Source organism: Jaculus jaculus, chromosome 7, assembly GCF_020740685.1.
Source record: "Jaculus jaculus isolate mJacJac1 chromosome 7, mJacJac1.mat.Y.cur, whole genome shotgun sequence".
Lineage (NCBI taxonomy): Eukaryota > Metazoa > Chordata > Mammalia > Rodentia > Dipodidae > Jaculus > Jaculus jaculus.
In genome coordinates this window covers 69,583,201-69,595,319 of record NC_059108.1, presented here as the reverse complement: position 1 = coordinate 69,595,319, position 12,119 = coordinate 69,583,201, and the positions used below count along the sequence as shown (strand labels likewise).

The following is a 12,119-nucleotide window of genomic DNA, read 5'->3' as shown; positions in this document are numbered from 1 at the left end:
GGTAGGCGGATCTCTGAGTTTGAGGTCAGCCTGATAGTGAAGTAAATCCCAAGTCAACCTGGGCTAGAGACCCTACTTTGAAACCCCCCCCCAAAAAAAAGAAGAAAGAAAGAAAGAAATGTCTTCTCAGTATTAAATATAATTTGTAATGAAAATGAAGACCCAATCCTGAAATAGAACATAGGTTTCAAAAGCAAGGATTTAGAATGAGGGTAGCTAGAGGCGGGGGCATTGTAAGATTGTGGCCAATTGGGCGACTTAGTGAGAGCTTGTTTAGAGGTTCTTGCAGGGGAGCGCTACTCCTATACCCTTGACTGAAGACCAGTCCTCATCCCCCTCGACTGAGTGTGCAGCTTCAGGAGGGACGCACATGGAGTGGTGAGAGAGGAAGGGGGCACGCGCCTAGCCAGGTCAGCTGAATCAACTCGGGCGATCTGTGGGGTGACAGATGTCTCAGCCAGATCACTGTCACAACCTGGTTGACTTATGAGACCCCCATCTTAAAAAATAAAGAAGGGCCAGTTGTGGTGGCACATGTCTTTCTTCCCAGTACTTGGGAGGCAGTGGTAGGAGGATCACCACGAGTTCAAGACCACCCTTAGACTTCATAGTGAATTCTAGGTCAGCCTGAGCTAGTGTGAGACTCTACCTTGAAAACCAAAAAAAAATTTTTTAAATAAATAAAATAAAAATTAAAGGGAGCTAGGCATGGTGAAAGCAAAAACAAAGATCACCGTTAGTTGCGTAGTAAGTCAGAAGCTATCCTGAGCTACATGAGACTAAAAAAAAAAAAGAAGAAGCTGGGCATGGTGGCTTAGACCTGTAATCCCAACACTTGCAAGACCAGGGCAGGAGCACTGACATAGATCAAGGCAGCCAGGACTACATAGCAAGACCCTGTTGTAACAATAAATAAACGAAAATGGAGTGACTCAAAAACAGTAAGCCATCATTATCATTTATTGACCTATGGTGGACTGACACTGTACACTTAAAATACTTCTGCCGGGAGTGGTGGTGCACCTCTTTAATCGCAGCACTTGGGTGGAAGAGGTAGAAGGATTGCCACCTGAGACTCCATAGTGAATTCCAGGTTAGCCTGGGCTAGAGTGAGACCCTACCTCAACTCCCCAACCCCCCACCAAATTCCTTCTAAGTAAATACCAGAATTAAGGCTGATTTAACTAAACACTGCTAGAACTCCATACTACTACTAGTCTTGAGTTTTTTTGGGTGTGGGTGTCCATGGGGGCGTGTAGACACTCGTGTGGAGGTTAGAAGACTACTCTGTATATGTAACACCCCTCACTTTCCTCCTTGTTTGAGGCAGGGTCTGTTTGTTGTTCACTACTATGAAGTCAGGCTAGCTAGTCCACAGCTTCTGGAATTCTCCTGCCTGCCTCTCATCTTGCTGTAAGAGAACCAGGATTACGTTATAGCATGTGAGGGCACACCACATACACACACAAGGTCTCTTGCCACTGCAAATGGAACACTAGGTCCTTGCATCCCTTTTGTTTTTTTTTTTTTTGTTTTTTTTTTTTGAGGTAGGGACTTGGAATTCCCTAAGTAGCCTCAGGGTGGCCTGGAACCATTTATAAACTAATTTTCAAAAGAAGTTTAGTGATGTATAACATGTTAATAATGAGTAACTCCAAGGTGGGATCAAGGCCAGTTAGAAACTGAGAACTAAAAAAAAAACTGTAAAGAGAGACTATTGAACAAGCAAGGTAAGAGGGAATCCAGTCCCACTTCACACCAGTGGGGATGTGACTGCATGAAGGCACCTGATGGATCAATAATTGCATTGGTTCTTTCTCCACTTCTTCCCAACATTACTTTCTTTCCCTTTTACTTAACAAAAGTGGATGTTTTATAAGAACTGTTATGTGTCATTTTTGGATAGCTTCACTAAAGGCGTGTGCCACCACACCCGGCTTGCATCACTTTACATCTGGTTTTATGTTGGTGACTGGGGAATTAGACCCCAGGCTGGCATGTTTTGCAACTGAAAGCCAGATGTACAAAGTGATGCATGCGTCTGGAGTTCATTTGAGGTGGCAGGAGGCCCTATGTGCCCATACTGTTTCTATCTGCCTCTTTTTCTCTGTCTCTCTCAAATAGATAAAAGTAAAAATAAATAAAATAGGACTGGAGAGATGGGTCAGAGGTTAAGGTACTTGCCTGCAAAGCCAAAGGACCTTGGTTTGATTCCCCAGGACCCACGTAAACCAGATGCACAAGGGGGCGCATGAGTCTGTAGTTCGTTTGCAGTGGCTGGAAGCCCTGGTGTGCCCATTCTCTCTCTTTCCCTCTCTCAAATAAATAAAGTAAAAATTTAAAAATAAATAAATAAAAAACAGAGGACTGGAGAGGTGGCTTAGTGGTTAAGGTATTTGCCTACAGAACCTGAGGACCCAGGTTTGATTATCCAGTACCCATGTAAGCCAGATGCACAAGGTGACGCATGTGTCTAGAGTTTGTTTGCAGTGGCTAGAGGCCCTGGCATGCCCATTCTCTCTCTCTCTCAAGTAAATAATAAAATAAATAAAAACAGGGCTGGGGAGATGGCTCAGATGTTAAAAGAACTTGCTTACCAAGCCTGCTGTCCCAGGTTTAGTTTCCCAGTATCCACATAAAGCCAGATGCACAAAGTGGTGCATGTGTCTGGAGTTTGTTAGCAGTGGCAAGAGGCTTTGGCACACCCATACTGTCTTGTCTGACTGTCATACATAGATAACTAGCTAGATGATGGTGGATGGATGGCTGGATGGATGGACAGATAGATAGATACATAGAGAGATACAAATGAATGAATTTTGGGGGAGGAGAGGGTTTGAGGCAGCATCTTACTCTAATCCAGGATGACCTGGAACTCGTTGTATAGTCCTAGGCTGGCTTCAAACTCACAGTGATCCTCGTAGCTCTTCCTCCTTAGCGTTGGAATCAAAGGCATACACCACCACACCCAGCCAAATTTTTTTTTTTAATTTTTGTTTATTTTTATTTTTATTAAATTAGAGAGTGACAGACAAAGAGAGAAAGAAGCAGAGAGAGAATGGGTACACCAAGGCCTCCAGCTACTGCAAACGAATTCCAGATGCATGTGCCACCTTGTGCATCTGGCTTACATGCGTACTAGGGAATCAAGCCTTGAACTGGGGTCCTTAGGCTATACTGGCAAGTGCTTAACCACTGAGCCATCTCTCCAACCCCAAGAATATTTTTTTTTTACAAAACCAAACAACCTCAAAACTACTTTCTGAAGTGATCCTTATGAATTCTTCATTTTAGTGCATCTTAAACTATAGACAGCCAACTGAAAGTTTCAACTCTTGAATGAGTTATTACCCCTTTACTAGTATCAGCTTCATCCCTAGATAAAATAAGTTTTTTAATCCCAGAAGCTTGTCCATATACACCATCTCCTTCTAAGGCATTAGTAAGATATTCTTGGTCTGGAGAAATGGCTTAGCAGTTAAGGCCTATAAGCCTAAGGATCCAGGTTCAAGTACCCAGTACACACATAAGGCCAGATGCACAAAGTGGCACATGCTTCTGGAATTCATTTGCAGTGGCTAGAGAGTCTGGCATGCCCACTTATCTCTCTCCCTTCCTCCATTTCTCTCTCTCAAATAAATAAATATTTTTATTTTGCTTATTTATTTATGTTTTGGTTTTTCAAGGTAGAACTTCATTCTAGCCCAGGCTGATCTGGAATTCACTATGTAGTCTCAGGGTGGCTTTGAAATCATGGTGATCTTCCTACCTCTGCCTCCTGAATGCTGGGATTAAAGGCATGTGACGCCACATCCAGCTAAATATTTTTTTTTTTTTTTTTTTTGGTTTTTTGAGGTAGGGTCTCACTCTGGCTCAAGCTAACCTGGAATTCACTATGTAGTCTCAGGGTGGCCTTGAACTCTTGGTGATCCTCCTGCCTCTGCCTCCCAAGTGCTGGGATTAAAGGCGTGCGCCACCACACCCAGCAAATAATTTTTTTTTTTTAAAAGAAAGATAGGGCACACTCTCCTGTTGCTATGGTCCACCTTATGTTAGGGGTGATGTCCACCCTCTGCTCATGTCATCGTTTTCCCCGCCATCATGGAGTTTCCCTCTTGAGCCTATAAGCCAAAATAAACCTCTTTTTTCCCCACCAAGAAAGAAAGAAGGGAAGGAGGGAGGGAGGGAGGGAGGGAGGGAGGGAGGGAGGGAGGGAGGAAGGAAGGAAGGAAGGAAGGAAGGAAGGAAGGAAGGAAGGAAGGAAGGAAGGAAGGAAGGAAGGATAGATATTCTCAGCCAGGCATGGTGGCACATGCCTTTAATCCCAGCATTTGAGAGGCAGAGGTAGGAGTATCTCTGAATTTGAGGCCAGCCTGGGACTACAGAATGAGTTCCACTTCAGCCTGGGCTAGTATGAGACCCTGTTGTGGGGAGGAGGGACAAAGGAAAGAAAAATGGGCTGGAGAGATGGCTTAGCAGTTAAGGCGCTTGCCTGGGAAGCCTAAGGACGCATGTTTGACTCCAGATCCCATGTAAGCCAGACCACAAAGGTGGATCAAGCCTCTAGAGTTTGCAGTGGCTAAGGCACTGGAGCACCAATTCTCTGTGTGTGTGTGTGTCTAAAAATTAAAAAAAGAAAAGAAAGAAAGATGAGCCGGGCATGGTAGCTTGATGCATTTTATCCCAGCACTCTGGAGGCAGAGGTAAGAGGATCACTGTGAGTTCAAGGCCACACTGAGACTACATAGTGAATTCCAGGACAGCCTGGGCTAGAATGAGACCCTACCTTGAAAACCAAAAGGAGGATAATTATTTTCTCTCTGTGTGTGTCTCTTTTTGGTGACACCACTTAATGACTCATTTGGCGTAATCTTCCAAAATTTTCTCACTGAACTTTTATAGCTTCAAAAATAACATAATTCAGAACCAGGTGTGGTGGTGCACACCTTTAATCCCAGCACTTGGGAGGGAGAGGTAGGAGGATTGCTGTGAGTTTGAGGTCACCCTGAGACTACATAGTGAATTTCAGGTCATCTTGGGCCAGAGTGAGACCCTACCTCAGAAAACCAAAAAAACACAATTCAGCTGGGCGTGGTAGCTAATGCCTTGAATCCCAACGTTCAGGAGACAGAGATAAATTAAATCAGCTTCTTTTTCTTCTGCTTGCAGAAGAGTTTTGCTTAAAATTGATGGACTAGGGCTGGAGAGATGGCTTACCTAGATTTAACTCCCCAGGACCCACAATAGCCAGATGCACTAGGTGGTGCATGCATCTGGAATTCATTTGCAGCAGATGGAGATCCTGGTGTACCCATTCTATCTGCCTCTTTCTCTGTCAAATAAATAAATAAACATAAAATTTTAAAAAGTGATGGACTAGGGCTGGTGAGATGGCTCAGTGATAAAAAGCACTTGCCACAAGCAAGAGGGTCTTGGGGACTGTCTGAGTTCAATTCCTCAGGACCCCCATAAGCAGTATGCCTGTAATCCTAGTCCTGTGGGGAGCAGAGATCAGAGAATCATAGGAGCTTTTGAAAACCACACCTCTACATTCTAAAAGATAACCCCATCTCAAGGAAATACTTGGATGAGCAATAAAGGAAGGACATCCAACATTCTCCTCTGGCCTCCTTGTGCCTGAGTACATTTGCACATGGGCATACACCACACTGCCAAAAATTTTTTTTTCAGACTTTTATTTACTTCCATGATTATAAGAAATATCCTATGGTAATACCCTCCCTACCCCCACTTTCCCCTTTGAAACTCCATTCTTCATCATGTCCCCTCCCCATCTCAATCAGTCTCTCTTTTATTTTGATGCCATGATTGTTTCCTCCTCTTATGATGGTCTTGTATAGGTAGTGTCAGGCACTGTGAGGTCATGGATATCCAGGCAATTTTGTGTCTGTGGGAGCGCGTTGTAAGGAGTCCTACCCTTCCTTTGGCTCTTACATTCTTTCTTCCACCTCTTATGCAGTAGACTCTGAGCCTTGGAAGGTGTGATAGAGATATTAAAGTACTGAGCACTCCTGTCACTTCTTTCCAGCACCATGATACCTTCTAAGTCATCCCAAGGTCACTGCCATCTGAAAAGAGAAGATTCTCTACTAAAAATGAGAGTAGCATTAATATAAGGGTATGAACATTAAGAGAAGTGCTTACTGGGCAGTTTGATAAGCATAGTATATACATCTAGCGAGACATCAGCAGACATTACACCCCTAGGGCTTATGACTACCCCTGTTTTAAGTTTTCAGTATCAGGAATGTATTCCCTCCCATGGAGCGGGCCTCCAGTCCAATTAGAGGGCAGTTGGTTTCCCCCATGACAAACGTGCCACTATTGCACCCGTTGGCTCATTTGGCCTGGCTGGCCAAATATAAGGCTTGCATTGTCCCCTGTTGAATATCTTCACTGGTGTTTTCTCTTTCTCCCATTGAACTGCATGCAGAATGGCTTTTTCCAGCTGTCTACATGGAGGAGGTTATCAGCTCAGTTCCAGCACGATTTCTCAGTGGCCTTGCAGCCCAAGTATGTGGAGTCTTCAGCAATAGGGTATTACCATCTATTCCTGGTGGGAAACCAAGGGCCTTGGCAATGACCTGTAATGTTTTGGGGGCACCAGGGACCTCCTTGGCCAACAACTCACTGGAAGGTATCCCATCCCTGGTACTGAAAATTTTCTAGCAATAATCTATGGCTCCTGAGTGTTCCATTGTTCAAAAATGTAGGATTCCATATGATTTATTTTATCCTCTAAGATTTTGATTAGCCCTCCCTCCATCTTTCTGTTACTCAATCTCTTCCCCTGACCTCACTTTTGGCCTTTGCATCCTCATTAATCTATTCTTCTATTTATATATATACAATACCATTCTACTAAATAACCCCCTCCCTTCCTTTCTCTTCCCTTTATATTTCTTTTCTAGTTTACTGGCCTTTGCTACTGAGTTTTTGTCCTACTCACATGGAAGTCTGATCACCTGTAGCTAGGATCCACATATCAGAGAGAACATGTGATGTTTGGCTTTCTGGGCCTGGGTTACCTCAGTATAATCCTTTCCACATCCATCCATTTTCCTGCAAATTTCATAATTTTTTTTTTTTTTAGGTAGGCTCTCGTTCTAGCCCAGGCTGATCTGGAATTCACTGTGTAGTCTCAGGAGGGTTTTGGACTCATGACAGTCCCCCTACCTCTGCCTCCCAAGTGCTGTGATTAAACAGTGAACCATCATACCCAGCTCTGCTAATCTCCCTCTCCCCTCCCTCCCCCCCATGTATGTGTGTGTGTGTGTGTATGTATGTATGTATGTATGTATGTATGTATATAATTTTAGAGAGAGTATGAGCACACCAGGGCCTCTTGCCACTGCAACAAACTCAGCCACTTTGTGTATCTGGCTTTGTGTGGGTATTGGGGAATCAAACTTGTGCTGGTAGGCTTTGCAAGCAGGCTTTTTAAAAAAAATTTATTTATTTGAGAGCTACAGACACAGAGAGAGAGACAGATAGAGGGAGAGAGAGAATGGGCGCGCCAGGGCCTCCAGCCTCTGCAAACGAACTCCAGATGCGTGCGCCCCCTTGTGCATCTGGCTAATGTGGGACCTGGGGAACCGAGCCTCGAACCGCGGTCCTTAGGCTTCACAGGCAAGCGCTTAACCACTAAGCCATCTCTCCAGCCCCAAGCAGGCATTTTTAATCATCTCTCCAGCCCCTGAATAACATTTTTTAAAATATTTTTTATTTTTATTAATTTATTTGACAGAGAATGGGCATGCCAGGGCTTCTAGCTACTGCAAATGAATTCCAGACATATGTGCCACCTTGTATATCTGGCTAATGTGGGTCCTGGGGAATAGAACCTGGGTCCTTTGGCTTTGCAGGCAAACGCCTTAACTGCTAAGCCATCCCTGAATTATATTTTTATTGGAATATAGAAATAGATGATGATCTTGGCTGAGTGTGGTGGTACATGCCTTTTAATCCCAGTACTTCACAGACGTGGTAGGGGGATGGCTATGAGTTTGAGGCCAGTCTGCAGAGTGAGACCCAGGTCAGTCTGAGATAGAGTGAGACCTTACCTGGAAAAAAAAAGAAGAAAAGATCTTGGGTTAAAAGCCACTGTGATAAAATGTCTTCAGATGTTTGCAGAAGAATATCGACTGTCATTTGTATCACATAGATCCTGTACAATGGTAATGCAAGTCTTTTCACTTATGTAGATGTGAAACGGTAATACCTTTAGAGAGCCTGTTAATCAAATGATCATGGAATAAAGTTCTACACAATGTATGCAGTCTTCTAGTTTGTTTATTTGTTATTATATAAGCCAAGTCTAGTTCATTTTAGATTATTGGGATATAGGAGACATAAGAAAAGATCATGAGTTAGTGCTTATACCATGTGATTTTTTTACACTAGTTAAAATACTATTAAATTAAGCTGGACATGCTGGTGCACACCGTTAATCCCAGCACTTGGGAGAAAGAGGTAGAAGGATCACCATGAGTTCGATCACAGTGAGTTCAAAGCCACCCTGAGACTATATATTGAATCCCAGGTCAGCCTAGATTAGAGTGAAACCCTACCTCGAAAAACCAAAAATAAATAAATAAATAAACCTATTAAATTAGACCATTTTTATGATTTTTATGTGTGTCATTTAAGCCTTTTGGAGTTAGGTGATGGAGACCAAACCCATGGCCTGTGTGTGCTAGACAGGCACTCAACTGCTGAGGTATATCTTCAGCCAATATTTAAGCCTTTTGCCTTTTGTGCTGTTTTAAAACACGCCAATACAGCTTATTAATACATATATATATATCTTTTTTGTGGTGCTGGACATTCAACCAAGGCTCACCCCATGCTATTTCTAAACTTGTTCTCATAACTACTTGTATTGTTATCCTATATATAACTTTTCCCTCCACAGTGAAGATTGAACCTAAGGCCTCATGCATGGTGAGCATGTTGTTTACCACTGAGCTATACCCAAAGTCCTTCTACATTGTACTTTAGTATTGGTAGGAAGCAGAACCATTCCATTCAGCGCCCCCTTTTTATTCTTTTTAATATTTTTATTTTTATTTATTTATTTGAGAGAGGGAAAGAGGCAGAGGGGGAGAGAGGGAGGGAGAATGGGCTTCCAGGGCTTCCAGCCACTCTGCAAATGAACTCCAGATGCATGTGCCACCTTGTACGTCTGGCTTACATGGGTCATGGGGAATCAAACCGAGGTCCTTTGGCTTTGCAGGCAAACGCCTTAACCACTAAGCCATGTCTCCAGCCCCCCTTTTATTCTTTTTTTTTTTTAAATTTATTTATTTATTTATTTGAGAGTGACAGACACAGAGAGAAAGACAGATAGAGGGAGAGAGAGAGAATGGGCGCGCCAGGGCTTCCAGCCTCTGCAAACAAACTCCAGACACGTGCACCCCCTTGTGCATCTGGCTAATGTGGGACCTGGAAAACTGAGCCTTGAACCGAGGTCCTTAGGCTTCACAGGCAAGCGCTTAACCGCTAAGCCATCTCTCCAGCCCCCCTTTTATTCTTAATTGAGATATTGAGACTCAAATTACTTTTTAAGTGATATATAATACCAAATACTTCCCTTTACCATAGTATGGTCATGAAACTTCAGTTTTACATGGATGATTTAGATTAATGGTTTGTAAGCTTTCTTTCTTTTTTTGCAGGGGGTGGGGGGCCGAGGTAAGTCTCACTCTAGCATCCAGGCTGACCTGGAATTCACTATGTAGTCTTAGGGTGGCCTCGAACTCATGGTGATCCTCCTGAATCTTCCTCCTGAGTGCTAAGATTAAAGGCATGCACCACCATGCCCAGCTTCAAGCTTTCCTTTAATAGATTTTTTTTTTTTCCTAGAAAAATTACAAATCTTCCCTTGAGTGCCAGTGTACTTAACTATGGTCAAGAGGACTCAGTTCTGAAGTGCTGCCCATTTAACTTGAAAGTTATTTCTAGGAACTTTAGCCCCTGAAAAAAAAAAATCCTGTTTATCTGTATACTTTTGCTTATTTATTTGTACTGGGGGGGGTTTAAAATGTTGGGTCTTGTATTTGGTAGGTAAACACTCCATACCACTGAGCTATATCCTTAAACTTAAAAAAATATTTATTTGTACACAGAGAGACAGAAATAATGGGTGCACCAGGGCCTCTAGCCACTGCACTTGAACTGCAGATGCATACGCCACTTTGCACATCTGGCTTTATTTGGGTATTGGGGAATCTAGCCCAGGTCATTAGGCTTGGCATGTAAGTGCCTTAACCGCTGAGCCATCTCTCCAGCCTTTACTTATTTCTTGAGTTTATCATTGTATAAATTGACTAATATATTTATAATTAATTTATTTATAATAAAATATATTTAATCATAATATCTTAGTCAAAACTAATGAATAAGCGAGCATGTTGACATATGCCTTTAATCCCAGCACTTGGGAGGCAGAGGTAGGAGGATCACCATGAGCTCGAGGCAACCCTGAGAATACAGAGTGAATTCCAGGTCAGGTCAGGAGCTAGAGTGAGACCCTGCTTCCAAAAAAAAAAAAACTAGCGAATAGAACAAGCATAGCTCAACCATGTAAATCTCAGCACTCAGGTAGCTAAGGCAGGAAGATCAGAGTTTCAGGCCAGCCTGGGCTACATAGTAATATTCTCTCTTGAAAAACCAAAGCAAACAAAATAAAACAAAAAGACTAGTAAATAATAGCAATAGGTGATTTAAAAATAAATAACGGAAAAGCTGGGCATGGTGGCACATATCTTTAATCCCAGCACTGGGGAAGCAGAGGTAGGATTGCCATGAGTTCAAGGCCACCCCAAGACTGCCTAGTAAATTCCAGGTCTGTCTGAATTAGAGTGAGACCCTACCTCAAAAGAAAATTTTATTTTTAAAAATAATGGGGCTGGAGAGATGGCTTAGCAGTTAAGGTGTTTGCCTGCAAAGTCAAAGGACCCAAGTTCGATTCCCCAGGACCCACGTAAGCCAGATGCATCAGGTTACAGTGGATGGAGGCCCTGGTGCATACATTCGCTCTATCTGCCTCTTTCTCTCCTTCCATCTCTTTCTCAAGTAAATAAAATTAATTAAATAAAAATAAGCAACGGAGCTGGGTATGGTGGCTCACATCTGTAATCCCAGTGCACTCTGGAGACATAGGTACGAGGATCACAGTGAATTTGAGACCAGTCAGAGGCTACATGGTGAATTCCAGGTCATTCGGGGATAGAGTGAGATCCTATCTTAAAATAAAAACAAAAAACAAACAAACACAAACAATGGGCTGGAGAGATGGCTTAGCAGCTAGGGTGCTTGCCTGCAAAGCCTGATGACTAGAGTTCAATTCCCCAGTGCCCATGACAAGCCAGATAGACAGAGTGGCACATGCATCTGGAGTTTATTTGCAGTAGCTAGTGGTCCTGCCATATTCATTCTTTCTGTCTCATATCTCTCTGTGTTTGCAGATAAAAATAAATAAAAATATTTTAAAAATAAGCAACAGAATAATTTTTTTTTTCTTAAAGTAACTTCACAGTGTAGAAAAAGGCTGTGTAGCCCAGGCTGACCTCAGACTTAGTCCTCCTGCAGCCTCCCAAGTGCTAGGATTACAGGTGTGAACCTCCATGCCCAACAGACAGTAAAGTCTTTTAAGTTCTGATTCAGATTAATAAAACATATTCTAGAGCTGGAGAGGTGGCTTAGTGGTTAAGGCAATTGCCTGCAAAGCCAAAGGACCTTGGTTCAATTCTCCAGGACCCACATAAGCCAGATGTACAAGGTGGCTCATCCATCTGGAGTTCATTTGCAGTGGCTGAGGTCCTGCTGTGCCCATTCTCTCTTTCTCTCAAATAAATAAATACAAATATGTTTAATTAAAACACATTCTAGAAATAAGTGTACCTGTGTTTGTATATTCCTGCTGGACAATTTAGCGTCTTTGGGAGTTATTTTTCTTTTTTTATTCTTTTCAAAGGAGACTCTCTCTCTAGCCCAGGCTAATCTGGAATTCACTGTGTATTCTCAGGGTGACCTTGAACTCATAGTGATCCTCCTACCTCTGCCTCTCAAGTGCTGGAATTAAAGGTATGCACTAT

General features: G+C 42.8%; 1 protein-coding gene across 1 annotated transcript in view; it reads left to right on the top strand.

Moving 5' to 3' along the window:
• Positions 1-12,119, top strand: part of Acin1 (apoptotic chromatin condensation inducer 1) — a 74,059-nt gene that overhangs the window by 16,371 nt on the left and 45,569 nt on the right.